Raw genomic sequence first — 12,211 nt, 5'->3', positions numbered from 1 at the left:
TGTGTGTGTAATTTTACTTGTAGTTAGGTACAGTAAGTGAGCAGATGTGTCCATACCTTAGTGTGCACCTGAGTGTGTGCACTAGTTTGTGTGTCTGAACGTGTTTCTTCTTGTAAATGTGTATTTTGTGTGTGTGTCTGAGTGAATGAGCACTGTCAGGTGCTGCTCCATGCTGTGCCAGCTGCATCTGGAGCCATCTGTTTTGGTGCTCAGTGGGAGGGGAGCGGATGACTTTAATGTACTTGAACCCCAGACAGACCTTTCCCAGACATTCGTCAGTATGAAACAAAGACAACTGGGCCCAGTCAAGCTGAACAGACTGATCTGGGTGGTGAGCAGTAGACAGACGCGTTGGTTACACTGTAACCCCGGTCAGACTCACTAGGGAGCCTTTAGCAATCAGAGATACACAAACACTGGAATTTGTTTCAATGATAGAAGAGTCGTGTTTCGGTATGGGGGGGGGGGACACCCGTCTTAAGCTGCTTTCTGTTTTCTACAGTGGGATCCAGGTTCACTTTATTTCGTCCATCTGACGTTTATCTATTTTACAATCTAGCTAATGTGTTCACTATTTGATGAGAATTCTGAAACTTTGTGGAAAACCTGCTATCAAAACAATACATTTTTTACATTTATAAATGACAGCCATTTTCATAAAGAATGCATTATGACTACGTTGTGACTTGAAATCTGAAATTTAGATGTGGGACTTGTCGTGGGTTGTCCGTACGTACTTATCCTCTGTCCTCAATTCACTATCAAATAATAGAAAATAAAACGATGACCATTCAAAGTGGCAAACTGTACTTATCACTTAACCTATAAAACTAAGGACAGCACAATATATAAACACCCATTCCTCCTCTACAAAGAGAAGACAGAGGGCTAGTAATGATCTTGCAGCAACAATATGATTAGTGAAGCACAAAATCAATTAATGCAGCAGTAGAATCAATAGGTGTGTCTCAGCATATATGTCCTGCAGTTAATTAATAAACAAAAAGGACATTAAGCGGCAGAGCATCAGACTGTGGCAACGACTGTCATCAGTCACAACGTGCGTACTGATGGCATCAGCAGGAAGGGAAGGAGAAAACATCGACAGTTATAAATGTGAGCATGGCGGAATGCCGAACGCACCCACAGGCAACAACACTAACACTATGCATGCATACATTTGACACTGCGCGGTCACGCACTTATGCACTAGCGCTTACACACATACACAGACAGGCCTTTGTTCTTCATCTTCTCTTGCCTCACACAGAGGAAGAACTGCAGACCCAGTTTGTCAAAAACGCTTATTTTGATCCTGGACAATATTAGCATCAATATGGAACAAACCAAGGGTTGGATGAAGCCTGAACTGTGTTCGGAGACAAGCCCAGGGGTGTCCACCACCATCAGGCCGATGAGTCCCCCTTATCGTTACTTTAAATACAGTGTCACAATCAAACGACTCATTATTTGTTGACACTACACATTGGTCAAATTCTTTGTAATCTGCAGCTCATCTCTGTTCTACCGTCTACTGATATTTTGTATGAGGGAGTTTTCTTCACTTCCTGTTCGAAAAGTCCATTGGTCAGTGGTCTATTGTTATTTCAATTCACATCTCTGACTGCTGAAACTGCCCCGAAACTACTTTAGCAGACAGCTGACCCTGTTATCACACAGCTGACATTAGGAATCGAGACAGGACTCTAGACTGAGGATATATTTAGCTGTTTTTGGGTTGATGGCATCAACAGGCTCACTGTTTAACCCAGAATGGTGGTTATGATAATTTAGATTTCAAACGTTTATATTTTTGTACTTCCACCCAAGAGTAAAAAAGATTGTTCACACCACAAAATGTCTGACATTTGTTTGGTTTTGCTGCTACCTTTAACACTTATTTGCTCCTCTTGTTATACTGTTACCATGTTGATGAGGGCAGAGCCACTCTCTCTCTGACATTATTCAAATTCCTTCTCACCTCAATCATGTGATACAGCACAGGCCGTCCATCTTTAAGTCTCAATAGGAGGAAAACAACGAGATTTCTATCGGTAACCCTATTACCAGCTGTAATAGGGTTAGAGCAGCCTGGGTTTACCTTGGTAAGGCAGAGGAAAACTTTATTAGGTTTAAGACCTTTTGCTAAACTACTTTTTCTGCTGCAACTGATATATAAGAGCCTTTAAGCCCTAGAGAGAGAGGGAGAGAGAGAGAAAGGTATCAGCTTTGAATAAAAAAAGTTCAAGATGGCCCCTCAACTCAATTCTTCACCAGAGACAAAACAAAGTGTTATCTTTGAGGAGGTGGAACCTTTCTTATTTCTTTACGTGTTGACGGGAGCATAGTTTTGGTGTGGCTGATTACAGGAGGAGTCTTAATCAGGTGGCGCAGACTGCTCGGGGCCCCTGGGGCTGAGAGTATGCTACATCCTGTCAGACTGCAGAGAGAAACAATCAATCATCAGAACGGCTCGAAGACGGAGGAGTGGGAGAGGGTCGGAAGATAGGAAAAATGGAGGAAGAAGAGAAAGAAAGAACATTATGAGTGGAGGAGAAAAAAAAGCGGTGCCTTCGCAGGAACTAATATTGAGTTGTATAGATGCAAGGATGCAAATGAAAATGAAAATCCAACGAGTCTAGTCGGACCAGAAGCCACCTTTAAAGAGTGTGGTGTGGAAGCCGAGGCCACGTCGGAGCTCATAACAACTGATGTCTCACACTTTCATTGCTCCACTGCTCTCTGGCCTTCACCTACATGTTTGTTTCACTGTCCTGGCAAAGCATCAACTTCTCTGTCACGTTGTTAAAGTGATCACATTTTGGCCGTAGTTTTAGACAACCTCGCAGATAAACAGCAAAGCAGGGAGGAAAAAGAATCAGAGAGAGAGAGGGGAGAGAGAGAGAGAGAGAGAGAGAGAGAGAGAGAGAGGGATTGAGAAGGGCCTAGGTTTTACACTCTCTGGGATCTGTCAAAGGGATGTGTAATGATGCGTCCCTTTAAAGAACGTATTAAATGAAAGGCCAGAACAATCCTCTGTGGCAGGTGGGATTCTTTATCTAGCAGAGGGGGAGAGACAAAACAGGGCCAACAAATACACACACTCACACACACAGACCTACACAGCCTTTCATGCACATACTTTTGGCTATGTACATTCAAAGGGACATGCACATACGAAAACTGCAGAAGACGATTTCCTCCTCCACGTTGAATGAACAAACAGAAGATCTCATAAAGCTGATACATAAAATTCGAAAACATATGCATTATGACAAATGCAACCATGAAGTGTTTGAAAGGGGGGCTCGGATATGGATCTCCCCCAATAGCTGAGGTGAGAGGACAGTGGTTTGATGTTTTAATGTTTTCTAAGTCTGCCTCTCCTGGCTTGGCCAGAAGTGGAAAAATGTTTAGCTCACCTCTTGGCCCACCCCCCCCGGAGAACACATTCCCACTATCAGAAAAGACGGAGGGAACACAGTACAACCAACGTTCTGCAAACAATTCAAGAGAGGCAACAGATATGAGCCTGGGGTTGAAAGAAAAAGTAAAAACAAAAGCGGAGGGAGAGAAGGAAATGCGCAGCTGACAAAAGTGGCTCAAGCATCATACATCAAGCACTTGTTACCTCTCCTGGTGCCTGTGATTGCACATGACTGCAAACAAGTCAGTGATAAAAATCTGAAGAAAGATGAGACCGATCGGGCTGGCTTTAAAGATCATCAATCACGGCCCTGTAAGCTCAGATATTATTAGTTCAAGTAAAGCTGCACTCTTCCATTTTATGGACATCATAAAAGACTTTGGGAGGAGGGGAGGAGGGGGGGTTGGGGTGGAGTGGAGGAGATTCCCCAGTGTTTTAACTAGGACCGGGATGGATGTGTTTGGAAAAGCAGACCGGATGGATGGACAGCTCTAATGTAGGAACCCTAACTTAATCACTCACACAGCACCGGCCCCCCCGGGGAAAGGAATGCAGGATGGGAGCATAAGGCCCTACTTACAATATGTTAGAGTAAGTAATGGTGTAAGGTAAAAAAAGGGGGCCGTGCGTGTTTGTGAGGCAACTGTGTGTGTGAAAGTGTGCGTGGGTATGACCTTTTAAGACCTTTGGAATAGTGACACACTGTGACCACTGACAAGAATTACCATCAAGATTATGTAAAAGATTATGAGTATTGTTTTGTATTTGCTTAACTTGTGTGTCCCCTCAACTAACTTTGATACACTGACTGATCCACTTAATCATTTATTTCAGGTCTAAAATGATTCTCAATCTATACTCTCAACTCCTGAGCATTGTCTATGTTTTACACTTATACCACAAAACTTTTCTCTCTTTCTCGTCCTCGGCCTGCCAGTGAGAACATAAAGGCTGGTGTGAAGTCCATCACTGCCTGGTGAATAGCTGCCCTTTGTGCAGTCTTAATTCACAGGCTGAAAGGACCCCGGACCCGCCATAGCACCTCTGTGTGCTGCCTGTTTTCGTCGTGCTTGCGTGTTATCTGAGGTTTTGTTATCGTTTAAATACATCAGGTTTCATCAAATTTTGAGGATACAAAAATCAGAGGGCTGACCAGTATTCCAGATTTCTTTCTAGGTCAAAGAAAAGACAATTCTGGTGCCAACACTGGTCTCGCAGTCACTAAGCTCTACACTGTTGTCAAGGAAACCTGACCGTTTTTTTTATGGTTGCCATGACCTTATTTAATATATAGACCCCCTCACCCCTCCATATATTACCATTTTAACATACCCCAAGCACATGGGGTTACAGCCAGCCCATGTCAACATTTAGAAAATATCTCTCTTTTAATTTTGAACAACAAAACCTTTCTTTTCCCTGACTTTGGCCTTTGTCAAAACGGATCGTTGCAGATGGCATCAATAACACACCACCATCTCACCCTGTCATTCTCTCTCCTCTGTCGGAGACCTTTGGCGGGCTAGTTAGGCCTGACACGGGCACCGAGTGAACAAAAGCCCTGCACGGCTTAGGGCTGCCCTGGAATGTCAGCGGGTTCACATTTCACATGCAGATGCGTGACCCCTGAGCCCTTTAGTGGGAAGGTGCGCTTTAACCTCACAGAGAAGGAAGAGGGAGAAAGAGGGGGGGGGGGGGTAAGGGGCACCTTGAGGGGAATCTGGAATGGGGGTAGGGGTAAAGAATTGCATTGAGTCTGCACTGCTTGCATCTGTTCCTAAAATGCAATGTGTCTCTCACTGTCTATCTATTCTCCGTCTGTTCCAAAATACTGCTGCACACGGTTAAACTCTGCTGATATACCTTATAGAATAATATAATTGTCGATATTTTGAAAACTTGTCAGAGCTGACTCCTTTATGTGGTGTCTCTGATGCACCCCCTCTCTTCCCCCTTCTTCCAACACATGAAAGCCTTAACTTTTATAGTGCATACTTAAGATTTCTCCCCAAATGATTGAAAAGCACAATGGGAGGGGTTATGTAAGGCAAAAGTACTGTGAGCTCCGCAAAAGAAACCAAAGCTACTGTCATCTGCTCTCTGTAGGCCAAGGCAGGCACAGTTTCAACTCAAGGGCTTCACACTTCTATAACTTGTTCTCCTTCCCTCGCTGCTCTCCCTCTTCTAACTCTCTCTACACCCGTTTGCTTCTCCCTCTATCCTTTGCTCTCGATGGTGGAAGCTTCAAAGACAATAATACCGCCTGCAAAAGCATGGGACTTCAGGCACGTTTGTTTGTTTTGACCCCGAAGCCCCTTGCTGCAACCCTCGAACCTCCAACTTGCAAGAGCTGCAAAATAAATGAGCAAGAGAGACCTGCTCCAGAGCTGCTGTTTTCCCTGCAACTCTCATTCTACAATGTGCTTTTGTAAGTTTTGTGCAGAGAAGCTCTGTCGAGTGGTTCTCCATCTAATACAAATATCTCACAAAGCTGATGACAGAGTAAATTTGTTGTGAGACAGAGGTGTACAAACTTTTAAATAATAAATATTGCACTAGGACGATGAAAAAAAAAAAAAACGATACCACACAATTGTGTGCGCACACACAAAATGAACAGATGCTTCCACACTGACTCATCTAGCCTAGCTCTGTAGGTGTAGGTTGGAGTTTTTTTTTGGGGGGGGGGGGGCGGTGTAGAAAAGAGCCACATCTATCAGCACGTTGCTGCCTCCAGCTTTCTCATGTCTGTTATAAGAGGAGAATACAGACAATATAACCTCGTGGAAAGTACAACGTTGTATAATATAAAACTATGAGCAATATTCTGATCTAATGCAGTTCTTAATGTCATTAAAACACTGTTGCCACCTTCATGATTACTGTCAATTTCATTGTTTATCTGAGTCAGAGACTTATTTTGTAAAGAGATTAACCCTTCATATCAGAGTCAAATGTACTTTACACATGTGTGCATGTGTGATGGGTTGTTTGTGCGCTGTATTCAGCAGCTTTACCCTATAATAGTTGAGACATCTATAGCATCCACAGCAAGGCCAGGGAGCAAGGAAGCAATCCATAGGCCTGCGTAGCCATGGCAACTAAACAAGGAATAGGCTAGATGTCAGGCGAGCATGGCTAAATTACCCATTAGAGAAAGCAGCAAGCGAGAGAGGGAATACTGGTCAGGGCACAAGAGGCTAATGGGGAGATAAGATGGCCAACATATAGACTACACAAACACACATGCACACACACACACACACACACACACACGCACATATGGATTCACACACAATGAATGATGAGAAAAACGTCGGGAGATGGTCACAGAAAGGTCCAGCATCATCACATACTCACAGGACAGACAGGAAGATACAATCAAATGTGTACAAACTCGCCCAAATAAACACATAGTAAAACAATACGCTCATGTATCCCCATGCCAATATGCACATATGGGCAACTGTATGTGCGCTCACACGTGAATGCAAAAATACATGGGAACACACACGTGTGCACACATACACAAGCATACAAAGAGCACAAAGGGAAAACAAAATGGTTTTAATAAATACGCCCTCTTGTAGAGCCTGCTCGTGAATGTGAGGGAGATATATTTATAGGAATCCTCTTGTGAAATCCTCTCTGCTCATCCTCACATTTGCGCATGAGAGAGAGAGAGAGAGAGAGAGAGAGGTTGTATTATTGCTTGTTCCTTCATTCTAATCCTTGATGCATGGCCTTCATGGCCTTGAGTCTATACTAATGAATAAAAGAAACAAGAATAAATCAGTGTGAGTATCTGAACCATGGTGGGAGTTGAAAGGTAAAAGTGAATTGGCCTGGCGATTTGACATACACACAAACAAGCTTACACACACACACAACTACATGCTACACTGACACAAAAAACCCTCCACAGAGTCAGGCAGTGCTCCTGACTTTAATGCTGCACGTTCATTTGCATGCGCCATAATTAGCGTCAGGCACACAGAGGCTGGTCCTAAGGGAGCTCTGTGATAACCGCTTCCCCTTCTAATAGGGCTCTCATTCCAAGAGTGTCAGACATTGCACATCTTCCTTGTGGGGCCCGCAGCACATTGGCTCAGTGGAACCTCTGCTGCTGGAGCTATACGGCTGGAGCATGCAGGAACAACATGTTGGGGACAAGGGGCTAAGGAAGGAGGTAAAGGATGCTAGACTCAATAGGAGGGTGGGAAAGAGGGAGGAGACGGCCAAAACAAGGAGTGAAAGATGTGAGGGATGAAAAGGGGAGAGGTGATACGTTTGGAAGACAAAGAGAAAGATGGAAAGAGAGAAAAAGAGAGGTAGCACATGGCAAAGGCGTCTGCACATTGAGTAGCAGACAGACGGAGCGACAGGCTGGACAGAGGTAATGAATGCAGTTATTAAATAGTTTCAGCTGCAAAGAGGTTTATTCTTATGCCATTATAAAGGGAACAATTTATCCCCACTGATCGGCCCTGTCTCCTTTCTCCTCGCTCACTTTGATCTGCCAGCATATTGCCTTGATGTGTCCTATTCAATAGCGAATCTGGGGCAATTTTAATGCTTTTGTACCTCGCCACCGCTCCACTTCTCCCTCCCTGTTTAAAAATAGCTGTTAATTATAAGTGCAGTTTAAATGTCTCTAGTGACCCAGAATTGCAGGTTGGAGTGAGAAGAAGGGATGGAGCATCTCCAAATTCAAAAACAGCAAGACGCTCTTTCTTTCCTTCTTCACCAGATCTCTCCTTTCTCCACTCACCCCCCCTCCCAGGTTCTTTGTCTTTCTTCATTCCCCTCCCCTTGGATTCCACTTCTCCATTCCTTCAGTGTTCCTCAACATTGCTTTTTCCTCCATCTCTTGCTCCTCTGTGGCGTCTCTTCAGCTCGGTGGGAGTGAGCAGGGCTGGAGGATAGGGGATTCAGTTCTTTCCTCCAACACACCAGAGAGCTGAAGCGAGACATTGGAGACCATAGCTGTGAAACCGCTTCTGTCTGCAGATTGCATGTGCGTCACACCCCAAGTCTTTGTATCTATCTCCTCAACGTCCTCCTCTCATCCAGCCGCAGGAGTGGGATGTTGAAAGGAAAGGAATGTGAAGGTGCGCTAGGTAACAGAGTACGAGGCAGAGGCGCAGTGTATACCTGTGGGGAAGGCAAGGGGCTGTGCAGGGACCTGAGGTGTGCACCTGGGGGGGGTGCATTGTTATAAATAAAGCATTAGCCTCTTGAAGGGAACATAGATGTGAGGGGCTGTCTCTGCAGCTCACTTTTCCCCACTAACTCCTACTAACAGTTAACCCGCAGGCATGTTCATGTAGTCGATTCATCGTTGAAGAGGTACATGCAGCAGCGCAAAAAATAAAACTGTGGGACTGCCTTGTGTAAAAATCTGGTTACTCATTTTTACTTAAGAGAGGTCACGGATGACTTTCCATCACATTGAAAGTGTCTGACATGACTGACAGATAAACTGATTTGTCTCCTTATTGTTCATTTGAAAAACTGCAAGATAGAGTTGGAGTGAGAAGTAAGAGAAGAAAACCATTGACACCAAAATGGAGCAGTAGTTATTTTGTAGTAAATCACTATAAAAACCATCACGTCATATTCTTTGTCAGAAAACTAAATAACCTTTAATACTGTACAGGCTACTCTTGCAGTTAGGCCTTATCTCCTCTACATTGTATAGTGGAGGTTAATGAGTGAAAAATAGAGGAATAATTCAGAGTAAAATATAGAAACAATACAACTTCCTCACTTCCTCTGCTTCTATCTTTCTAATATTGTTGTAAAAATACATTTATGTAAAAAATCACTCATGAGACTTTCATTATTTAAATAGTGATATCAGTTGTGTTTCTAATAATCAGACAATTAAAATCCAGACCTATTATACATATTCATACTTTCTTATTCACATACATCCTGCAAACAATGAAATGAAACTGGTCAGAAACACTTATGTATAATATGAACTCCCAAACTCAAAGTATAAGATCTTAAATTAAAGTGAAAATATTATTTTCCCTCCCGTTTCTATGAGCTTAACTATTAGCTAAACATGAATATGACCTCTACACTGGCATACCGGCCAATGATATAAAGTATGTCTCCATCTTGAAAATTGTTAATGCTGTCCTTGTTATGGAAGGTATGATAATAAATAAAAAGTTAGCAAGTAGGAGTGGGAAATAAATCTCTAAAATAAGCTGTGGAAGGTAATGAAAAGCGGCTCTTGGTCTCTCTCAAAGTAATAAGGCTGGCATTGTAACCTGAGCTAAACTATTCTTTCATAATGAAAAGCCATCAATCTTACAATAAAAGGTTGCTGAATTATTCCTGCTCATGTTAAACAGACAACAAATGACAGTGTCCCTGTCCAACAACTATGTGTTGTTTTATTTGTCAATAAACACACCAAGAGAACAGCGGTCATAAATAACGGGTCATCCTGATGCATGAGTTTTGATAGTCTAATGGTCTCATGGTCAGCCTGTTAATTGTTCAATAAATGTCAATGAGGGTTCAATTGACTAGTGATGGGAAAGGAGGGGCTACAGTCCCCATTTGTTCATACAGACTATCTGTCACGTGGAGAGCCAGAAGGTTTTGTATGTACTTCAAAAACACCACATATAATTTTCTAAATTCCTTTTTGACAGGATTCATTAAGCAATTCAATATAATTTTCAGAGTAGTCTTGATACATCTGTGAAGTAAGCTTTTTATATACTCCCATTATACTATGGAAAATTCCTCTGTATTGAGCACCTGAACCTTGAAATATCTCTGAAACAAACTCATGTGGGGGTGGTTAAGCTTAGAAATTATTCCACTATCACAGACATCTCCTTTCAGTATTTTAGCTCCAAAAGAAAGAAAAGAAAGAAAACAGAGAACAAAAAGGATGACGATGTAGAGATAGCAGTAAGAGTTGCGAGTTAATGACCTTGATAAGACCAGGGACACAGAGAGCCCGGGGGGGGGGGGGGGGGGGGGGGGGAGGGGGACGTGATGTGTTGGCCGCCTCTCTGCGACAGCGGTACAGTGGTGCTGGTGACAAGAGGAGATGAGGAGCTTGCACTTCTTGGCTTGTGTCACACGTTGGTGTTGTTGTTAGCCACGGGCTTCAAGGGTGAGCGTGCTTGTGTGTGTGTGTGTGTGAGCATGTTTAAAGAGGAGGTAGGGGGGCATGCGTGGTGACAGAGGATGATACCAATCTAATGAGATAAGAAACGTATGCAAATGAACCTGGCCACAGTTCACACTAATCAGCTTAACACCCCGAGAGATATCAGCTATCTGTCGCATCGCGCGCGTCCACACACGCTCTCAGAAGTCAAAACAATCCGTTAGAGAATTTGACATGTTACTATTCACAGATACACACTAACAGGCCCTATCAACATACAGTTCAGTATTCTCAAGATTGTAAGTCAAACTGTTCATCCCACCTGTGAGCAATCCAAAGACCCACGTTAAAGTCCATGCAATCAAAGGATCTAATGACACAATAATGAACCAACTTACTTACTCACTGCATAGGTAAGAACCAATGGGTGAATAGATGCTATTGTTTATGGGTCATTTCATTCTTGGGGTCATGTCTTTGAAAAGGTCAAGGGGCCATGGCAAAGGAATGCCAGACAAGGTTTATGTTGAGGCTTGTAAGCAGTCAAAGGTATGTATTGTTACGTTTACAACCTCGGTGAATAATATAATCATAATAATCTGTTTCAAAACATTGGTACAACAGGCCGGGTCAGTTCTACATCCAGGGACATGGTCAAACCCATAAATCCCTGCCCATGAATCCTAAATGTTAAGCACTTTGTAGTTAGGCTTTCTTGAAGAAATTGTACTTTTGGATATGAAATGTAACATATGTACAATTTATATGTCATCAACTACCATCGTAGATTTGTGGATTATTATTTCCTCATAGTATTTCTGGTTGACTAAAATAAAGAGAAGTTAAGTTACTCCATCCCCATAATGATAATAAAAACATTGTGTCTAATATCTCCAACCGCCTGAGAATGACGTCTTTACAAAGTAGCAGCCTCGCGCATTGTGTCGGGACGTCATTTTAAACGGCATGTGGTCACCAAGCTGGTGGGGAACGCTATGCCCTAGCTGTATTCTTCAACACATCTCTCTGCAGCTATTATTATCTGTGGGAATTTAGGGCATCCTACATGGTCTGGGGACTAAATGGTGGCCTGGAACAACACAGCTGTCCTTCAAAGAGTCTGCTATTCCCTGTGATGAGACATACACATATAACTTTAGGACAATGCCACTTCTTAATAACACTTAGTGATGAAATCTGAACATCTGATTGGTCAACTGATTTAAGTAATGTGGATAATACAATTCCAAGAGTATCTGTCCCCTGCAAGTGCACAGTCTACATGATTTGCTTGTGACAGCAGCTACAGTTTAACCATTTAATATTTCTGCATGCCATGTCTTTTCCTAGTTTTTGTTGTTTGACTGTTCTCTCTCCTTCTGAGGCTCTTCATGTCTCACTTTATCCTGGATCACTCGCCGACATTCCCCACTAAGCTACCTATACGAGTCGACCTATTCTTGAGCAAAGCTGGGCCACGACATCTTCGTGGAAATAACTGCTGTGGGTGTGTTGATTGGAGAAGGGCACGGAAGCCTTTTGGGCCAACCTCACTCTCTCTCTCTCTCTCCATTTATACAGATGAAGAGACAGACAGTGACTTCCACAAAGGCAGACAGTGACGTAGAGGAAGTGAAATA

Source organism: Pungitius pungitius, chromosome 5 (genome assembly GCF_949316345.1).
Source record: "Pungitius pungitius chromosome 5, fPunPun2.1, whole genome shotgun sequence".
NCBI classification, from domain to species: Eukaryota; Metazoa; Chordata; class Actinopteri; order Perciformes; family Gasterosteidae; genus Pungitius; species Pungitius pungitius.
Note: the sequence above shows the minus strand (reverse complement) of the source record.